At 46.3% G+C, this 22,121-nt stretch overlaps 1 protein-coding gene across 1 annotated transcript in view; it reads right to left on the bottom strand.

Moving 5' to 3' along the window:
- The window catches only part of CALCR (calcitonin receptor), a 173,907-nt gene that overhangs the window by 7,490 nt on the left and 144,296 nt on the right, over nucleotides 1–22,121 (bottom strand). The window lies entirely within an intron of this gene.

Below are 22,121 nucleotides of genomic sequence, written 5' to 3'. Positions count from 1 at the left end.
GTTGGTGGTGCGCTCCGCATTGTATGTATAACTGGACAAAGGTGTTTGTTTGCCTAGATGTAAACGAAAGACAAAATAGATTTGCAGCGCACTTTCTAGGCCCTGTATCTTAGACTCTTTCTAGGCCCTGTAGCTTAGACTCTTTGTATGCCCAGTAGCTTAGACTCTTTCTAGGCCCTGTAGCTTAGACTCTTTCTAGGCCTTGTAGCTTAGACTCTTTCTAGGCCTTGTATCTTCAACTCTTTCTATGCCCTGTATCTTAGACTCTTTCTAGGCCCTGTAGCTTAGACTCTTTGTATGCCCTGTAGCTTAGACTCTTTCTAGGCCCTGTAGCTTAGACTCTTTCTAGGCCCTGTAGCTTAAACTCTTTCTAGGCCTTGTAGCTTAGACTCTGTCTAGGCCTTGTAGTTTAGACTCTTTCTATGCCCAGTAGCTTAGACTCTTTGTAGGCCATGTAGCTTAGACTCTTTCTAGGCTCTGTAGCTCAGACTCTTTCTAGGCCTTGTAGCTTAGACTCTTTATAGGCCTTGTAGCTAAGACTCTTTCTAGGCTCTGTAGCTTAGACTCTTTCTAGGTCTTGTAGCTTAGACTCCTTCTATGCCCTGTAGCTTGGAAAGCCCTGCAGAAGATAACTAATGCCACGGTCAGTATATCTATTTTCTGATTTACTGATCCCTAATAAGAAAATAATGTATGACCTTATATTATATCTGTGTAATGGCAATGTGGAAATAGTTCAGGTTAGGGATGGACATCATCATTCAGTGGTTTGACATCATCAAAGTTTGCAATGGTAGTGTTTTCACCATTTGATAGCAACCTTCTAATGTCCGCCTCCAACGCATGGTGTGAAAGCAATGCCCATCTGATGGCCATGGTTTGCTATAGTGCATGGACAAACATGTTTATTGCTTATGGGAGAACCTTAAAAATATGCACTCCGTAATGGTTAGCCAAGCCTCTGTGGCAGCTGCACCCCCCCCCCCCCCCACTGGAGACTGGCCACACCTAAACATGTGCCCCAACCACTGCATTCCCAGTTGGGCCCTTCATGCCCCAGTCCAACAGTGTGCAAAGGCAATTCACACCAACAATTTGTGAAGGGGTGACTTAATTCAGTTGACCCCTATATAAACAGCGGGGCAAAAGTATTTGGACAGCGACCGATTGTGCAAGTTGACCCACTTAAAAAGATGAGAGAGGTCTGTAATTTCCATCATAGGTACACTTCAACTGTGAGAGACAGTGGGTGAGATTTAATAGGATGAGAGATTCAGAAAGTGAGAGATTTGGTAAGAAATCTCCAGTTTTTTTTAAAGCGGCAATCATTTACACGGCAAAACCAGTTTGATTTTGCAGTGTAAATGATTGCCGCTTTAAAAAAACTGGAGATTTCTTACCAAATCTCTCACTTTCTGAATCTCTCGTCCTATTAAATCTCACCCAGAATGTGGAGAGAAAAATACAGGATATCACATTGTATGATTTGTAAACAATTTATTTGTGTATTCTTGCAGAAAATAAATATTTGGACAATCAAAATGTTAAACTCAACACTTTGTAATTTAACCTTGGTTGGCAATTACAGAGGTCAAACATTTCCTGTAGTTCTTGACCAGGTTTGCACACACTGTAGCAGGTATTTTGGCCCACTCTTCCATGCAGATCTTCTCTAGATCTATCATGTTTTGGGGCTGTCGCTGGGCAACATGGACTTTCAACTCCCTCCACAGATTTTCAATTGGGTTGAGGTCTGGAGACTGGCTAGGCCACTCCAGGACCTTGAAATGCTTCTTATGGAGATGGAGACACTCCTCAGTTGCCCGGGCAATGTGTTTGGGATCATGTTGGATGCCCCACTCATCCCAACATGGCAAGTGGAGGTTCTCCCTCCAAACACGGCAAGTGGAGGTTATACCAAAAAGTTCTATTTTGCTGTAATCTGTCCACATGACATTCTCCCAATCTTCCTCTGGATCATCCGGATGGTCACTGGCAAACTTTAGACGGGTTTGGAGATCTGCTGGCTTAAGTAGGGGGACCTTTTGGGAACTGCCGGATTTGAATCCATGACGACGTAGTCTGTTACTTCCAGTTACTAATGTTAACGTTTGTGACTGTGGTCCCAGCTTTCTTGAGGTCATTGACAGGTTCCCCCGTGTAATTCTAGCTGATTCCTCAGCATTCTCAAGATCATTGATACCCCACAAGGTGAGATCTTGCATGGAGCCCCAGGTCGAGGGAAATTGTTAGTGATCTTGTATTTCTTCCATTTTTTAATGATTGCGACAACAGTTGATCTCTTCTCACAAAGCCACTTGCATATTTTTGAGTAGCTCATCCCAGCCTTGTGCAGCTCTACAATTTTGTCCCTGGTGTCCTTAGACAGCTCTCTGGTTTTGGCCATGGTGGAGAGGTTGCAGTTTGACTGTTTGAGGGTGTGGATAGGTGTCTTTTATACAGATAACCAGATCAAACAGGTGCCATTAATACAGGTAAAGAGTAGAGGATAGAAGAGCTTCTTAAAGAAGAAGTAACAGGTCAATGAGAGCCAGAAATCTTGCTGGTTGATAGGTGTCCAAACATTTATTTTCTCCAAGAATATACAAATAAATTGTTTACAAATCATAAAATGTGATTTCCTGGGGGTTTTTTGCCCACGTTCTGGGCGGGATGTATTAAAATACATTGCCGCTCCTCGCATCTATATGTACTAGCATATGTGCGGTGACGGAGGCCCTTGCCATACCTGTAATGTGGTGTGTGGGGGTCTCCGTCACATCCCTCTCTGATCGAGATGTAGAAGCCATTTGCCCCTTCTCCAGGTGGCGTTAAGAAGCCCATAGACAAAAATGTGGCACCCGGTTCTTATTACATTTTAAAATGCGGTAAACCCCCCGAAAATGGGGGTTTTATTGCATGTTTCCTTTATTACATCCCGCCCGTTGTCTCTCACAGTTGAAGTGTACCTATGATGGAAATTACAGACCTCTCTCATCTTTTTAATGGGTCAAATTGCAAATTTGGTGGCTGTCCAAATACTTTTTGCCCCACTGTACTGTTTCTCCTTCATTGCATAATGTTTTTTACATTTGCTTGTAGAAAAGAGTTATCATGGCTACCTCCAGTTATTAAGCAACCTCTATGCCTTAATGAGGTCACTTGTGCCTAGTGAACTGATAGGATGAATATTGGTTAGTTCCACAATAGAGCCGCTATCACTCGGTGCCACCTGTTAGCAGACATTATTCTATACATTCTGTACTATAGATAATGCCCACGGTTTCATTGTACCTTCACTGTCAGAAGCCTAAACCACTAATATTCCCAGTGTCCTCACCCATATACAAGAAGGATTTATCACACCAGGGAGACCTCTTGTCAAATCTGTAGTTATGCAGAAACCTGACCTTCTGCTTGGCACATAAGCCGTCTTGCAAATTATATTACAAATATTCTTGCGTGCGAGCAGAGACGTTATTCTAATATCTAAGGCACGGAAATAGAAATAATAGATTTGGCTGTAGCATTACTTGGTCCATTATCTATAGACTTGAAGATCGTATGGGTCTACTAAGCCTTGCAGAGAGAAAAAGTAGACGAAGGTAAAGTACCAACCATCCAGCTCCTAATTGTCATTTTTCAAATGCAGCCTGTAACATGTCTATTAGGAGCTGATTATATTGTACTTTATCTGTCTACAAGGTTTAGTAAATAGACACCTTAGACTTATAAACGCTTACCACTACTTAGTGAGGGCATTACCATTCTCTCATTGGGATATACATGGATAACTGGCGGTCAGGATGCCCCCAACAGGGGTTAGTTAAGTATACTTACCCTATCCCTGCCCCCCCCCCCCATACCCTCCATTTTAGCAACCTAACTCTCACCCCCACCGCAGCCTGACCATTGCTGATTGTAGCCAGACACTTGCGCTGAGGTATGTAGCGCAGTCTGTGAATGCCTCGATGACAGTCATGTCTGGATCCACCCCTTACCCATTGCTCCCTGCGCCTGTCAGCTGGCAGCAGCGCCGCCTCCCCTTCCTCTTCTCAGTGTGCTGTGCCAGTGCCACTGCCAGTCCTAAACACTCCGCCCCCTCTATCTCCTCCCCTCTTCCTCCATCTCCTCCTTCTCTCCCCTCCTTTCCCCCTCAGTCACGGGAGGGGTGTAATGGCATCCTCAGCGTCCTGTCTAGGCAGATAGAAGAGGAGGGACTGCACAAGAGTTAAACAGCAAAAGAACAGTGAGTCTTTTATTATACATGTTTATAACAATTTTATTAATAATTGTAGATGTTTTAAAATTAATTTAGACACTTTCTAAATAATGGGCTGGGTTATGTGCCTAAAGGTGGCCATACACGCTGCAATAGCAGCAAGCGATGCGATGTGCGCTCCCGCGGGCATCGCATCGCACAGTACCAAAAAGTATGTGCTGCACATACTTTTTGGTACTGCTCTCGGATCTCATGCCGTGCGATGTGATGAGATCTAGCCGATAACTATGCAATTCTCGCAGCGTGTATGGGCACCTTTAGTGCCTGCAACATTTTGCGGACACAGCACTGAGATGGTGTATGCATACATGTACATGCACCCGAGATCCTCCATAGGATCGCATGTTGAATACACTCCCACAATCGGGCTGCAGCTTGTTGCAGTGGCAATGTGAAAGGGCGCAAAATGTATGGTTTGCAGGAGGGCGCCGGACACCCTAGCACCGGCCCTGCTTAAACCTAACCTCCCCGCCCCACTGCCTAAACTCCCTCTCCCCACAGCCTAAACCCAACCTTAAATCCCCCAAAAAGTGCCTAAACCTAATCCACCCCACATACTCATGAGCGGGATGCAGGTTGACGGTATTCTGGTGTCGGCATTCTGAAGTTTTCAGTGTTACGGCACGAGTCTTCTGAAGGCAGTTGGGATGCCAGGATCATTATACCGAATGCCAGTATACTGTCTGCCGGGATGTTGACTGCATCTCCTTCTATCATGTTCCCCTTTCACCTAGCAGCTGCACAAAACTGGATTGTAAATGTACAAAGGCAATGGCGGGATTTACGGGGGGGGGGGGGGGGGGGTGTGTGTTTCTAAATGTTTGATTTTAGAGTGATTGTCACCAGCCCATGAAGGGTGGTGCATCATTAGCATGTAGCAACTTTTGTCTGCCTCAAACAAATTTGAGCACTCAGGTTCAAAGACAGACGCCCATACATGCACACACACACACACACACAGACACACAGACACACACACATGCGCACACAGCAGACTTGGTAGGAAAATCTGCTCTCAATAGGCATGCGCAGCAGCTCCATTCAGCTCTTTCTTGTGCAGGAAGTGGATGCTGGCCAGGCTGAGTGGAAGGGGGGTTTCCGGGCAAATAGAACCTTGCCCTATGCAACATTTGCCTATGGAGGCCTTATAATTTGTGCATGTACCTCTCAAACTTAATTATGTTCTAATTGGCCCAAAAGGGGGGCAGAGCCTCTGGTGGAGGGCATCATTCATCATTTGGGTGGGGCAGCGCTTCCCCAGCAGCCCCTTGCTCCCCTCCTTGCATGAATTGATGCAGTCTGCATGCGCACAGCATCTACTGTAGTTCGTCATTGGCAATCAATGGCTCTCCCAAATGTCCCCCTCCCCAGTGACAGCCTCACTGAGTTCGGCCCATCTGACTCATCAGTGAGTCTGAGAGATCATCACTGCCTGACATTTCAGGAGTCAACAAGCATGACTTAAGGCCCCCATACACTAGTCTGACTTGTCCTAAGGACAAGATCATCCAGTTTGCCCTTGAGAGCCCCCTGGCAGCTCCCTGGGAGACCCGCTTACGATTTGACATTGATGTGCCATTTGTACATGCCATAAATTGCATGTGATTTAATGCATTTAATATCCCTCGGGGAGCTGCGGCAGAGGTGGGGAAAGCAGCAGGGTCTGGGCAGCGGCAGCTGGGGGCTTGTAGTGGTATTTGCCAGGCGGCAGGAGAAAAGAGCTGCTGAATATGAAAACATATTTTGAAAAGACTGGCAGGAAGCTAATTGGCTGAATTCCCTCAGCCAATCAGTGTCCAGCCAGTCTTTTCAAAATATATTTTCAAATTCAGCAGTCCTTCTCGCCGCCCGGCAAATACTGCTCCCAGCCCCTGCTCCTACCCTGCTGACCGGACAACGCTGCTGCACATAGGTGTATGCCAGCATTATGGATTGGACCGACTCATCGCGGGTGCTAAAAAGCACCCACGATGTGCCACTGATGAGTCCGATCCGATAGATTTAATGTGTGGCCCATCCAACCTCCCCCCTGACCTGATGAACACGGGACCAAGCATCGGGTCGGAGGGGTTGTCAAATACATTTGGGTTGAGTTGATTTCTCGGCCCAATCTGTCAGGATCGGGCGTAATCAGCCCAAATCGGCCAAGTGTATGGACACCTTTACAAGCATGACTGTTGTACAGTATCTCGCTGACGATTGCATGGTATGTAATGAAATATCACTCCCTCCATGCATTCCATTTTAATTACTGGTTGTCATTGCTAAAAATAAACCTCCAGATCTCTGGTAATAACATTGACACGCTCACCTCAGTCAGTGTGAATGACATTGATGTATCTTGTGTGCCTTCATTTCCCAGCGGTTATATCATATCAGGTACAGTGTTACAGCTATTTTATCACTGTAAATGCAGGTGTCAATACAGGGAATTAAATGACCTCTATCTCCGGAATTACAGGATTGCATAAAACCTCAGGGCTTAATCAGGGTTGCCGACTTTCTTATTCTCCTCTCCGGGAGAATCCCGGAGAGGAGAGATTCAGTAGCCGCTCAGGGGGCAGGGCTTAAGCGTGACATCACTAAGCCCCGCCCCCATGCTGTTAAACCAGTGAATTCAGGGATCTCCGTGGAGGGGGCGGGGCTAAAATGATGCGATTGTGTCATTTTAGCTCCGCCCCCTCCTCTGAGACCCGAGGATTGCGGCATTTTAATGCCGCGATCCGGGGGTCAGTGGGGGTCCCCCCTGAATCCGGGAGGGTTGCCCACCCTTCCGGGGGGCCGGGAGGGGGCCCCGATTTTTGGGAGACTCCCGGAAATTCCGGGAGGGTCGGCAACCTCAGGGCTTAATCAACTAGAAAACTCATTCCAACAATAGGATATTTCTACATATATAAAAGCCAAACACCATTGACTGGCTCAATGAGATTTATTAGATGGAAGTTCTATTGAGCTCCTTCTAGAAGTACTGTAAATAGATATAATCTGCCAGCAACATCCTATCTTCCATAGAACTCCCCACTGACTCATCACAACATCACTGGAACTAATGGTGTGTACACACGGTGAGATTCCCTTGCTATTCGACTTAAGATTCGAGTGCTATGCAATCTTTGCTAACTCTGTACTATCTACATACAATTCATACAATCAGCATTAGATTTGCATTATATAGTCATTGCTGCCCTGTGTATCTGGGTTTCGATTTGTGCTGCCACGGGAGCGCACATCGGGATCGCAAGGTAAAAAACCTGTGCGATCTGCTTGCGATTTTCACTATATAGTCAAGATCTAGGGTGAGATTTAATAGGATGAGAGAAAAAGAAAGTGAGAGATTTGGGAAGAAAAGTTTTTTTTAAAGCGGCAATCATTTACACTTCAAAACCAGTTTGATTTTGCAGTGTAAATGATTGCCGCTTTAAAAAAAAAACCTGGAGATTTCTTCCCAAATTTCTCACTTTCTGAATTTCTCATCCTATTAAATCTCACCCCTAATGTCAAATCTCACCGTGTGTACACAGCATATGAGGACTAGGAACTTGAAATGTGGACAGTATTTTGTCACGTAGACACCCACTAAGAAGGAAATTTAAAAATTCTACCAAGGAGTAAAAAGGGGTAAAATATGTTTTACACAATTATTTTCTTCACTTACTGCCGATTAAAGCTGACCTATTATCCTGGGGCAATAATAGGTCAATATTAAAGCTGAAGCAAAAGGGTTACGACATACAATATTTTATTTTTCAGTAGGTGTATATATATTTTTGGCAGGATGTTAATTTATGTTTAAACAACAGACATTTTTTTAATGATTCTTTGTTTTTTTTATTTTAAATCGGAGGGCAACACCCCCCCCCCCCCCCCGCGGTCTGCCCACCTTCCCTTCTGGCCCTGCCCCCAAGCAGCCAGATTTACTGAACTACCAGAACTTCTTTGAAGCTGAAGTGGACAATCCCTTTAGGGCAGGAGTGGCCAAACCTGTCCTCAAGATCTACCAACAGTTCATGTATATAAGGCCACCTGTAGATCTACAGTAGGAATGAATGCAGCAGGTTTGAAAATGTGACAGTAATGACTACAACTGTGCACCAGCTATGTGATCTGGGGAATGTGACAGTTAGTAATGACTACAGCTGTGCACCAGCTAGGTGATCTGGGGAATGTGATAGTTAGTAATTACTACAGTTGTGCACCAGCTAGGTGGTCTGGGGAATGTGATAGTTAGTAATTACTACAGCTGTGCACCAGCTAGGTGATCTGGGAAATGTGACAGTTAGTAATGACTATTGCTGTGCACCAGCTAGGTGATCTGGGGAATGTGACAGTTAGTAATTACTACAGCTGTGCACCAGCTAGGTGATCTGGGAAATGTGACAGTTAGTAATGACTACAGCTGTGCATCAGCTAGGTGATCTGGGAAATGTGACAGTTAGTAATGACTACAGCTGTGCACCAGCTAGGTGATCTGGGGAATGTGACAGTTAGTAATAACTACAGCTGTGCACCAGCTAGGTGATCTGGGAAATGTGACAGTTAGTAATGACTACAGCTGTGCACCAGCTAGGTGGTCTGGAAACTGTGGACCGTTGGTAGATCTCGAGGACTGTTTTGGCCACCCATGCTCTAGGGTCACCTTCCTGTGCCCCTGCTGGGAGCCAGATACTGGGGCCAAGGATGCAACAGCAGCTATCTCTACCCAGCTCAGTACATGGCACCGAGCAGCGTGTGCTGAGATAGGGAGAGATGCTGTGCTGCGGCGGCACCCTGTCATCTCTCTCCCCACTGCCTGACACCGTGTAAGGAGGAAGAGTGGAGCGGATCCTGGGCCCCCCACCAGCTCCCCCTTCTCGACGCCACTACCTGCATGACAGACAGCCCACCACACTCATGCAATGTCCCCACTCATCTCTGTGGTAGAGAAATTCTGCAGTCCAGTTATGCTGAGATGGCAGACCACCACTGGGCAGCAGAGTTTCACGGCACATTACACCTCCGGTGCTGCCCATGTCGAGCCACTTCTACAGAATTTTCCAGGGCCACTTTTAGAGGTAGATTTATTAAGCTCGGTGAAGTGATAACCTGTCTGGTTTTTATCACCGGCCAATCAGCTCCTACCTGTCATTTTTCAAACCAAGCCTGTAACTTCACAGGTAGGAGCTGATTGGCCGGTGATAAAAAACAGACACTTTATCACTTCACCGAGCTTAATAAATCTAACCCTTAGTTCCCAATCCGCCCCTGACGACCTTGCACAAAAGTTTTTTGAAACGTTTGAAATATATATATATATATATATTTTTATACAAAGTACAGGCGGCTTTCCACACAGTTCCCATGGGTGCAGGTATCTGCATCTTCTGATCAGTCCTGCTGGGAAAAACCGGATGAGCCAGGGTATTTCCAAAAATAGACACAGAGTTATTTTCCCAGCGTCAATTAAAAAATGTAAATAAGAGTCCCCGTCAATTGCGAAGCCCAGAAATACAGAACACTGATATGAAATAATCACTGTAGATGAGGCGGAGGGTTACAGGGATCGCAACTCTCCTGGGAGCCATAATGAGTTTCGATCACTGATGACAATGTAATTAACACAAATGAGTTACCAAGTCAATATGTAAATGGATCACTGCCTGCCACAGGATGTAATTGTCTGAAATAATTCCAGCATTTATTTATGAAGTCTGTGGACCAAGATTAACTCATTTTACATTTTCCAACACAAGTAGCAGCCTCGGCCGGCAGTGTCCAGCAAAACGTCATATCAATACGACTTTTTACGAAACAGTTACTAGCCCCAAGTCATCTGGGTGAAACCACAACTGAAAAGTGGTTATTACTGAGTTTGTCGTTTTAAACACATATGTATAGCTGGGATCAGGTGTTTTGCTTTCTTCTCAGGTAAATGAAAAAAGAGCCTTTTGGGGAACTGAATAAAAAAAAAAAGTATTACTGTGCGCTAAAGTGCTTTACGTAAAGGAAAATGTGTTCATTGCCATTTCAAAGCTGATCGGATGGAAATTAATACTGTGACCCACAACAGAGAAACAAGTAGTGTAAATCTCATTAAAGGGGGTCAATGTACTGTGCTAGGCCTTGGAGAGTAATAATGTAAAGAGAGATGAACTACCAACCAATCAGCTCCTATCTTAATTTTTTCAAACTCAGCCCATAACTTGGTAGTTAGGAGCTGATTGGCTAGAACTTTATCTCTCCGTTATATCTCTATCTAAAGGTGCGTACACACGGAGCAATATGATCGCTGGCAATATATTGCTCAGTATCCTGTTTGCATCAGCGACCAGAGATGGTCACTGATGAAAATGACACACTGCCGGGAGAAGAGGCAGGGGAAGTTGCTGGTCGGAGGAGCTTGGACCATTAGGGGGCTGAAAACGGGAGCGCGTACCCAGCGATTTATCACTGGTGCACACTCCAATCGCTGGCAATATGGTCGCTCAGTGACCATATTGCCAGTGATTTATGCCCGGGTGTACACAGCTTAAAACTTGTCTAAAGGTCATATGCGATCCTCATATATAACTAGAGATGTGCGGGCTCAGATTCCTCAGATCCGAGCCAGCACGGACGTCAGCAATCGGGGCCCGGATACGAGCAGCGCTCGGCGCTTCCCGCCTTACTCGAATCCGGGCGCACGGGCAAAACGTCATCGCCCGGCGTCGGATTCTCGCGAGATCACGGAACCCTTAAATTCCGCAACCTCGCGCCGCCATCTTCACTCCAATCTCGGAGAAGGGTAGGGAAGGGTGTGCTGCTGCTGTGTGTGGTCTCTGCTGGGGCCTGTGCTGCTGTGTACTGTGTCTCTGCTCAGTGATCAAGACATCACCATTCTGTCTCTCCTTTGTGCTGGGGCCTGCCTCTGCTGAGTCTGCTCCTGTATAGTCAGTCACAGTGTGATAGTCCACTGGTGCTGCTAGTGCCACTGCCTGCCCTGCACTGCCTAGTGTCTGCTGCAGTCTGCTCTCTGCTGTTGCCACTGGCTAGTGCCTACCAGTACCTATTGCAGTATATAATTCCAGTGTGCTTTTGCCCCTGGCTATCAGTACCTATCACAGTATATAATTCCAGTTTGCTGTTGCCACTGGCAGTGGCTACTAGTATTTTATTTATTGCAGTATATAATTCTAGTCTGCTGTTGCCACTGGCTACCAGTATTTATCGCAGTATATAATTCCAGTCTGCTGTTGCCGCTGGCTACCAGTATTATTTATCACAGTATATAAATCCAGTCTGCTGTTTCCACTGGCTACCAGTATTTATCGCAGTATATAATTCCAGTCTGCTGTTGCCGCTGGCTACCAGTATTATTTATCACAGTATATAAAAATCCAGTCTGCTGTTTCCACTGGCTACCAGTATTTATTGCAGTATATAATTCCAGTCTGCTGTTGCCGCTGGCTACCAGTATTATTTATCACAGTATATAAAAATCCAGTCTGCTGTTTCCACTGGCTACCAGTATTTATCGCAGTATATAATTCCAGTCTGTTGCCACTGGCTACCAGTATTTTATTGCAGTATATAATTTCAATCTGCTGTTTCCACTGGCTACCAGTACTATCAGTCCAGGGGTGCCCACATGTGTGCTATATCCATCCAGGGGTGCCCACATGTGTGCTGTATTTGTCCAGGGGTGCCCCCATGTGTCCTGTATCAGTCCTGGGGTGCCCGCATGTGTGCCGTATAATTCCAGGGGTGCCCCATGTGTCCCATATCAGACCAGGGGAGCTGCCCTTTTTTTTAATGAAAATAAAATTAAGGTGTTTTTTTTTTTTTTACTGCAAGGGCTGTTAAATGCACTGTAGTCCAGGGGTGAGCCAAGAGTTCTGTATAATTCATGGGGTGTTGCTAAGTAAGGTGTGCTGCTCTTTTTTATAATTAAAAGAATACACATTTTTATTTTTACTGCAGGAATTTGTCTGCCGTATAATTCCATGCCTGCCGCCATGTGTGCCGTAACAGTCCAGGGGTGCCGCCATCTGTGCCGTATAATTCCATGTGTGCTGTATCAGGTCAGGGGTGCCACCATCTGTGCCGTATAATTCCTGGGGTAAGCCAAGTCTGCCGTATAATTCATGGGGTGCTGCCAAGTGTGCTGTATTAGTCCAGGGGTGATGCTAAGCGTGCCATATCAGTCCAGGGGTGATGCTAGGTGTGCCGTATCAGACTAGGGGGGATGCTAAGTGTGCCATATCAGTCCAGGGGTGATGCTAAATGTGCCGTATCAGTCCAGGGGTGATGCTACCTGTGCCATATCAGTCCAGGGGTGATGCTAGGTGTGCCGTATCAGACTAGGGGGGATGCTAAGTGTGCCATATCAGTCCAGGGGTGATGCTAAGTGTGCCATATCAGTCCAGGGGTGATGCTAAATGTGCCGTATCAGTCCAGGGGTGATGCTACCTGTGCCATATCAGTCCAGGGGTGATGAAAGGTGTGCCGTATCAGACTAGGGGGGATGCTAAGTGTGCCATATCAGTCCAGGGGTGATGCTAAATATGCCGTATCAGTCCAGGGGTGATGCTACCTGTGCTATATCAGTCCAGGGGTAATTCTAGGTGTGCAGTATCAGCCTAGAGGGTATGCTAAGTGTGCCATATCAGTCTAGTGTTTGTGCCGCACACTTGTGTGGCTTATCATACAGTAGTTATCCAGCTACCTCGGTGCAACCTTTTGCCCTAAAAACAATATTGTAAGGTGTGAGCTCTTCAGAATAGACTGTAAATGAGTGGAAATGAATGTTATTGAGGTTAATATAGCGTAGGAGCAAAAAAAAAAAAAAATTCTGCGATTTTAGCAGTTTTTATGCTTTTTTAACAAAAAAATCAGAACCCAAAACCCAAGAAATCCAAACACAAAACACTTAGGAGGTGTTTTGGCAAAACCCATTAGAACCCAAAACCTCAAGGTAATCAGAACCCAAAACCCAAAACCCGAAAAGTGGCCGGTGCACATCTCTATATATAACCCCACCCACGTCACAAAATGGACTGTTCCGATTCCTGGCTTTCTAAAGTTGGGTAGAGTGCGTTATTAATCACAATAGATTCAGACACACACAAAGTTTTGTCTCATGCTCAAATGTACCCAATTAATGGTTGAGGTCACAAAATGGACATGAGTTCACCACACACACTGTACCCACATATCTCCCAAATTCTCCAAGTTGGGATTCGGGACACCACTTCCCGGCACTACGAAAAATGGTGCAACCCCATTATACAGGGGTGTGGCTTCACAGGCATCACTCTCCCTCTAGCCACATCCCCATTTTCTGTCACTCTGGGAGCTGCTGGCCATGCCCACAGCCCGTTTGTCTCCGTGACTAGATGCTGTCCGCATGCACACAGGGCATGATTCTGGTTCACTTGCAAAAATAAATTCACTCTTTAAAGGACAAAACCATGTGCACTGCAGGTGGGGCAGATGTAACATGTGCAGAGAGAGTTAGATTTTCTGTGTAATTTGTTTCTGAGCAGGGTAAATACTGGCTGATTTATTTATACACTGTAATATAGATGTCAGTTTGAAGTACAAACCCCACCCAAATCTAACTCTCTGCACATGTTACATCAGCCCCACCTGCAGTGTACATGTTTTTTTCCATTAGAGAATGAATTTACTTTTGCAAGTGAACCAGAAACTGTCCCAAAATTTTGGGGGTGTGACCTAGTGGACAGCGTCTATTCACAGGTGCAACTGCACCCCAGCCGTGAGACACTGCCGGCCCTGGGCGGGACGTGGTAACATCCCCTAAAAAGGGACGTTCCCGCAGAAAGCATTTGCAACAGAAGTCACTGTTCCATTATTGCCATAAGAAGGCAGAATGGCCTCACTGGTTCTGTCACACACTTGAACACTGAGCGGTTTATCTATGTTCCAATGTCGCGGTCATCTTGTTCCTCAGGCCAGCAAGCCTGACAATTCCTGCAGACATAATTTAACTGCTGAGATGCATCCTCTTAACTTCAGCAAATCCAACCCATAGGATTCAACGGAGCGGAAGCCAAAGCTTTACATATAAAATTGCAAAGCTTGGCCAATAATATCCATAGCATAAGCTCCTATCTCTGGCATTTTTTTTTTTTACAATTTACAGTGCATCCGGAAAGTATTCACAGCGCTTCACTTTTTCTACATTTTGTTATGGTACAGCCTTATTCTAAAATGAAATAATTCTATCCCTTACAATTCTACACACACTGGGCCTTATTCTGGTTGGAGCGGCCGGGCCGTACGCGTACGTCCCGGGATTTTTTATGATCTGCGCATGCGTACATTCGCTAATGCGCAGGCGCGACCACTCACCAACGCTTACGGACGGGTCTCTACGTGCGAAAAAACCTGTACGCGAGTGTACGGGTATTGGGGGCGGCACAGGGGCGTGAAGAGGGGTGCGGCCGAAATAATGAGGGAAAATGGGCGTAAATATGGGCGTACACGGGGGTGTGCACCAAAAATGAGCGGTGCTACTACCGCACGATCGACTAAAGCACCGTTCATTTCGGACACAAAACAGGCGGCCGCCAACCGCCATCTCAAACCACCCCTACAGATACCGCATGCCAGCGTGCGCCTGGGTTAGCTAATTTACGCGGATTACTACCAAACACATACACCTGAATGTAATAAGCAATACTGCAGTCTATTAAGTCCAAACCATGAATTCACTACCTGCAAGCCACACACAGCACTCTAACACATTGGAAGGTTATCTTTCTATACTTCTCTACATTTAAAGGTTTGTTTAATTTAAGGTAAGAATCTTTGTAAGACCTGCTTATATATGCTAAGGTAGGTATTTGTTAAACAGGTCGACACATTCACTACGTGCTTTCATAGACTTTACACAGTAGCACACTCAATCTACACAAGTCGACATGTGTCAACGTGTTCACTCTAATACAAACATAGGTTTTGTATTTATGATACAATAACATAAACCACATCTAACACCTACAAAGGATGTTTCAGCAATGTTTTAAGCCCATGGCCACTATTTAGCACATTAATTAATTCAATCAATTAATTAATTTTCATAATTATAGTTGAAAGGCAACATTTGCAGGTCCATATATATGAAGGGTATGTCAGCGTACACGGACGTACGCTCACTCTCACGAGCGGTGACATAAGCTGAGTTTTCTATTGAAAACAATAGGGACCCGTCCGTGCAAGCTGGCGTACGCTCAGATCTCCGCAAGAAGGCGGTGGGAAGACGGACGAGAGACGTCCGTAAACGGCGGCGTACGCTCAGTTGTACGCCAGTTGTCGGAGTGTAAGGGCTGGCCCGTCCGTGTACGTTGGCGTACGCTCATTTGTACGCCACTCCCCTTCTACGTTGTTTCTGGCCGTACGTATGCGGCAGTGTTGTGGGTGGACTTAACCCCAACGGCCGCGTGCGGCTAGCGTACGTTAATAGCGAACGTACGCACGTTTGGCCGCTCCGATCAGAATAACCTCCAATATCCCATAATGACAACATGTAAAACGTTTTTTGGGGAGATTTTTGCTAATTTATTAAAGTAAAAAAAAAAAAGAAAGAAATCACATGTACATAATTATTCACATCCTGTGCTCAATACTTTGTTGATGCACCATTGGCAGCAATTACAGCCTCAATATGATTCCACAAGCTTGGCGCACCTATCTTTGAGCCGTTTTTACCCATTCCTCTTTGCAGCACCTCCCAAGCTCCATTAGGTTGGATGGGAAGCGTTGGAGCACAGCCATTTTCAGATCTCTCCAATCGGATTGAAGTCTGGGCTCTGGCTGAGCCACTCAGGGACATTCACAGAATTGTCTTGAAGCCACTCCTCTGATATCTTGGCTGTGTTCTCAGGGTCCTTGTTCTGCTGAAAGATGAACCGTCGTCCCAGTCTAAGGTCAAGAGCACTATGGAGCAGGTTTTGACCCAGGATGTCTCTGTACATTGCTGCATTCATCTATCCCTCTACCCAGACTAGTCTCTCGGGTCCTGCTGGCCACTCTACCATACAGGCCTGACTGGTGGAGTGCTGCAGAGATGGTTGTCCTTCTGGAATGTTCTCCTTTCTCCACAGAGGAATGCTGTAGCTCTGACAGAGTGACCACCTGGTTCTTGGTCACCTCCCTGACTAGGGCCCTTCTCCCCTGATCAGGCATTTTAGCCAGCCAGCTCTAGTAAGAGTCCTGATGGCTCCAAACTTCTTCCATTTACGGATGATGGAGGCCACTGACCTTCAAAGCAGCAAATATTTCTCTGCACCCTTCCCCAGATTTGTGCCCTGAGACAATTCCTTTGATTTCATGCTTGGTTTGTGCTCTGACATGCACTGTCACGTGTGGGACCTTATATAGACAGGTGTGCGCCTTTCCAAATCATGTCCAGTCACCTGAATTTACCACTGCTGGTCACCAATGAAGCTGTAGGAACATCTCAAGGATGATCAGTGGAAACAGGATGCATCAGAGCTCAATTTTGAGCTTCATAGCAAAGGCTGTGAATACTTACGTACATGTGACTTCTTAGTTTTTATTTTTAATACATTTGCAAAAATCTCCCAACTTTTTTCACGTTATCATTATGGGATATTATATGGAGAATTTTGAGGGGAAAATTAATTTATTCCATTTTGGAATAAGGCTTTAACATAACAAAATGTGGAGTGAAGCGCTGTGAATACTTTCCAGGGATACGGTTCGTTTTATCGAATGACATTAGGTCGAATGTCATTTGGTCGACCCCACTAGGTCGAATGTGTAAAAAGGTCGACATGGGTTTATGTCGAACTTCCGACTATGTCGACTGCCATTAGGTCGACTGGGGTTAGGTCGAATTGCTCTTTTTGGGGTTTTTTTGGCCGAAATGTCAACAGTGTCGACATGGACACTGTTGACATAGTGAATCGGACCCTCGCTTCGCTTGCGATGCTTCGGGCACGGTGGCTCGCTTCGCTCGCCACAGCTTTAATAACCTCCTCCACGCCCTAGTGGATGGTAGGGCATGAACCACCACCTGTCGGCACATGTCGGCACCAAAAAAAAAACAAAAAGAGCAATTCGACCTAACCCCAGTCGACCTAATGGCAGTCGACATAGTCGGAAGTTCGACATAAACCCATGTCGACCTTTTTACACATTCGACCTAGTGGGGTCGACCAAATGACATTCGACCTAATGTCATTCGATAAAACGACCGTATCCCCTTTCCAGATGCACTGGAAATTCCATGGTTGTATGAAATTATTTTTAGTAGGATTTCTGCCACCAAGAAAATATACTCTGTACTGTTGAGTAAAAAATAACATAACTCTAACACTATTTACCATTTAATTACGAAAAGGAATCCTATTTAACCCTTTGAGTGCCACCATCTGTGAGAGATGTTCAAAATATCGGCTTAAAAATGCCAGCATCACTCACACTTGTTATATAAATTCAAATAAAAAAAATTGTATAAGAAAAGATTATGGGGGAAATTTACTAAGAAGGCGAATAAGATTTTTCGTATTCGTATTATTAATACGAATGAATACGACTGCATACGGCTGTTTTAGCCGTATGCAAATTCGTATTCCGGAGGGGAATTTACAAAGCAGTCAAATGCGACTGCTTTGCAATCCCCAATGTCGTATTCAACCGTATCAGCGGCCGTGTATATGAATTAGTATAGGCAGTCTGCATGGATCAGTCAGATCCGTGCAGGCTGCAGCGTGTAATAAAAATAGAAAAATAAATAAAAAAACCGGCGTGGGGTCCCCCCCCACGGGTATAACCAGCACCAGGCTGAAAGAGCCGGGGCTGGTTCTAAAAAATTCAGTAAACCATTGACATAGGGCTTCGCTGTATTTTTTAAAACCAGCCCCAGGGCCAGGGCTGGTTCCCAAAATACAGGGGACATAATGATTAGGGGTCCCCTGTATTTTTAGAACCAGCCCCAGGCCCAACCAGCCAGCATGGTAATGCCACAGTCGGGAGGAGACTTTTTATACAAGTCCCCCCGGCCAAAGCATTCATCCCTCTGACCGGTCAGCCTGGCCAGGGGTCCTTTATTTTTAATGTGTGTCAGTGTGTGTTTTTTTTACTATTTCTATTACTGTGGAACTAAAAGTGCCAGCGGACCCTTTAATGCCCTGCATGCTGGGACTTGTGGTTCCACAGTTTTAGACAATGGTTAATTCTATTTTTTTACACTTTATCAGCCCGGTGGCCACTGCTCCAGGGCCATCGGGGACAGCACCAGGCTTCAGCCTGGCCAGGTAAGTCCTGGAGGGGGGGACCCCTTTATTGGGGGGGTCCCCACTCCCCCAGGACCCCTGACCGGTCAGAGGGATGAATGCTTTGGCCGGGGGGACTTGTATAAAAAGTCTGCCCCCGGCTCTGGCATTACCCTGCTGGCTGGTTGGGCCTGGTTCTAAAAACACGGGGGACCCCTAGTTATTTTGTCCCCCTGGGGCTGGTTTTAAAAAAATACAGCGAAGCCCTATTGTCAATGGTTTCCTGATTTTTAATAACCAGCCGCGGCTCTCTCAGCCTGTGCTGGTTACGGCTGTGGGGGGGACCCCACGCCGTTTTTTTAATTTATTTATTTCTCTATTTTTTTTACACACTGTAGCCTGCACGGATCTGACTGATCCGTGCAGGCTAAAGCCAAATATGCAAGGAAATTGAGATCTATTTTCCTGGCGTATTTGGCCGGCAATTATCGTCAGTTTGCCGATAATTATCGGCCGTATTTTAATAGTAAATTAGTAAATTAGGAATCACCATTCTTTTGAATTGGTATTCCTATTCGTATTTCCCGATGGCGGATACATTTGTATTTGTAAAACAAATAGGAATGTGCCATAAATAGGAATATCAATATGTGTATTTTTGGCATAGAAGATGCTAAAAAATACGAATACGCCTAAAAAAATTGTATTTTACTATGAAAATACAATTTTTTTTAGGCGTATTTGCCTTAGTAAATTTCCCCCTATATTTCCTATATAAGGTACATATTACTGGTCATTATGACAAATAATAATGTTTGCTTGCCAATTTTCATGCCTTTATTTTTTTACAAATTCACTTAGCTCTCAAAGGGTTAAAAAAAGACTGCTCATCACCTCTATGGGGTGAATTCCAATGCTATTCATGCTGCTGGCCATTAGTTGGCGCACTACAGACACTGGCACTTACATTACTGTTATGTTATTTCAGCATTAAGATGGGCTGGTATGGTAACTACAATAATGGATCAACTAAAAAATGTACAAATTTGGCTAAGATACAAGTAGATAAGACCCAGAGCCTAGAGGCCACCTAAGTGATTGGAGACCAATTGTACAAATATAATCAGGGTCAGTGTTAGCCATGGAGGAAGGGCATCCTCTACTACTGGGTGTGGTCCTTGGCTGTGACATTATAGCTAAGCACCATACTGTCAGCATCACGGCCCCGATTGGCTGATTTCCTCGGAGGGGGCGGGGCTAAAATGACGTGATCGTGACACTTTAGCCCCGCCCCCTCCCCAGAGATTGGCAGATCTGCTTATTTAAACGGCGAGGTGAGGGGGAGGAAGCCGCAATCAAGGGGCGGAGGGGAGCGGGGGTCCCCCAGAAACCTGGAGGGTTGCCCACCTTTTCGGGGGGCCGGGAGGGTAGGCAACCCTGATAAAGGCACAATAATATCCTACTTATTCACATGTAAGAGGCTGCTTATCTGGCATAACAGTGGCCAGTTCTCTGTGAAAAGACATTAATATAACTGGGTGAGTAATATTGTTTCATTCATTCAGTGTTTTAATAATTCACTAAACTTAGGCCTAGACAAGCGTATGGGTTATGCTAAATGATAATCCTGGTTCTCAGTACAATGTTTCAAAAGATTTGTGCACTTCCAAACAAAAGCTTCATCATGAAGAGGGGGGATTCAGGTTGGCTCACAACTCACATCTGGTTATTTTGTTTCTGTGCAGGGCAGATACAGTACTAGCTGCTTTATCTTTACACACACACACACACACACACACACACACACACATATATATATATATACTAGGTGATTCATCGCGCCCTACGGGCGCTCTTCACACCGTTGTAAGGGGCTGCGCCCCCTTAATTTGTGAACGTTTGTATATGAGAAATATGGTTAGAATTGTATGAAAGATGCCCTGTATTGCAACTTGGGTGTCCGCGAATCGCGGGAGGGGGGGTCGCGAGGGGTGCCGCGAATTGCGTGAGGAGGCGTCACGGGGGGTGCCGCGGATTGCGGGAGGGGGGGTTGCGGGGGGTGGGGTGGGGGGTGGTTGCTGCGAATCGCAGGAGGGGTTGCAGAGAATCGCTGGAGGGGGTGTCGCAAGGTGGTGGGTTGCCGCAAATTGCGGGAGGGGGGGTCGCGGGGGGTGTGCCGCGAATTGCGGGAGGGGGGTCACGGGGTGGGGTGCTGAGAATCGCGGGAGTGGGGGTTGCGGGGGGGTGGGGGGGTGTGTGTGATGCGAATCGCCACAAGAAAAAAATCAACACCGAAAGGTCGACACATGTAAATGTTGACATAAGTGTGGCACTTCATTGGTGTCCATGTCGACACATGAGAATGAATATGAAAACATTCAAAAATTGAAAAATAAATCTTCAAAAACTCATGTCAACCTTTTTCATTGTCGACCATAGCCATGTCAGTGTTTTGCATGTGCCATTTAATCCTGGGGCTGCCGCGAATTGTGGGAGGGGGGGTCGCGGGGGTGGGTGCCGCCAATCGCGGGAGGGCGGGGTTCACGGGAGTTCCGGTGGGGGGTTGCCGCGAATTGTGGGAGGGGGGGTTGCGGGGGGTGCCGCGGATTGCGGGAGGGCGGGGTTCACGGGAGTTCCGGTGGGGGGTTGCCGCGAATTGTGGGAGGGGGGGGTTGCGGGGGGTGCCGGGGGGGGGGGGTGACGCGAATCGCCACAAGAAAAAATCAACACAGAAAGGTCAACACATGTAAATGTTGACATAAGTGTGGCACTTCATTGGTGTCCATGTTGACACATGACAATGAATATAAAAAAATCGCGGGGGGTTCTTTTTGCAGCGAATCGTGGGAGGGGGGGTCGCAGGGGGGTGTTTTTGCCGCTAATCGCGGGGGGGAGGGTTTTTTGCTGCGAATCATGGGAGGGAGGGGGGTGTTTGCCGCGAATCGTGGGAGGGGGGTCGCGGGGGGGGGGGGGTTTTGCCGCGAATCGCGGGAGGGGGGGTCGCAGGGGAGTTTTTGCCGTGAAGCGCGCGGGGCGTGGGGGTGTTTTTGCTGCGAATCGTGGGAGGGGGGTGCGGGGGTGGGGGGGTGCGGCGGAGGGCGCTCACCTGGTGGCTGTGGAGTAGCAGTGCTGGGCAACATGGGGAGGCAGAGGGTGTCTGGCACTGTCTGTGGGCTCACTGGGCTGGTTCTCTGTCATGTGAGTCAGTCATGTGATTCAGAGGCTCCACCCAGCATTATACACACACTCACACACTTTGAGTGACAGATGTAGCCAAATATATAAGATATATATATATATATATATATATATTCAAAACAAACACAAATTGAAATGCGCAAAACCAGTTTTGTGAAAGTAACAGTCTTTTCCTTGTGTGGAACTACAAGTCCCAGAGCGTGGGAAGGGAAACCTTTCAGCTCTTCCCTTGCACTACAGTCCGAGGGATTGGAGATTACTCCTTTCATTGAATGAAAAGAAGTTAGGGAGGTATCAAGGTCGCCTCTTTAATTGTCTTGTCTTTCCTGTTATTTTGGAGGAGAATGTGAATTTATCTGTAGAACAGTGGTTCACAAACTGTGTGCCATGGCACCCTGGGGTGCCGCGGAGCACTTGCAGGG

The sequence above is a fragment of the Crinia signifera genome, chromosome 5 (assembly GCF_055691185.1).
Source record: "Crinia signifera chromosome 5, ASM5569118v1, whole genome shotgun sequence".
Lineage (NCBI taxonomy): Eukaryota > Metazoa > Chordata > Amphibia > Anura > Myobatrachidae > Crinia > Crinia signifera.
This window is presented reverse-complemented; position numbering and strand designations above follow the sequence as displayed.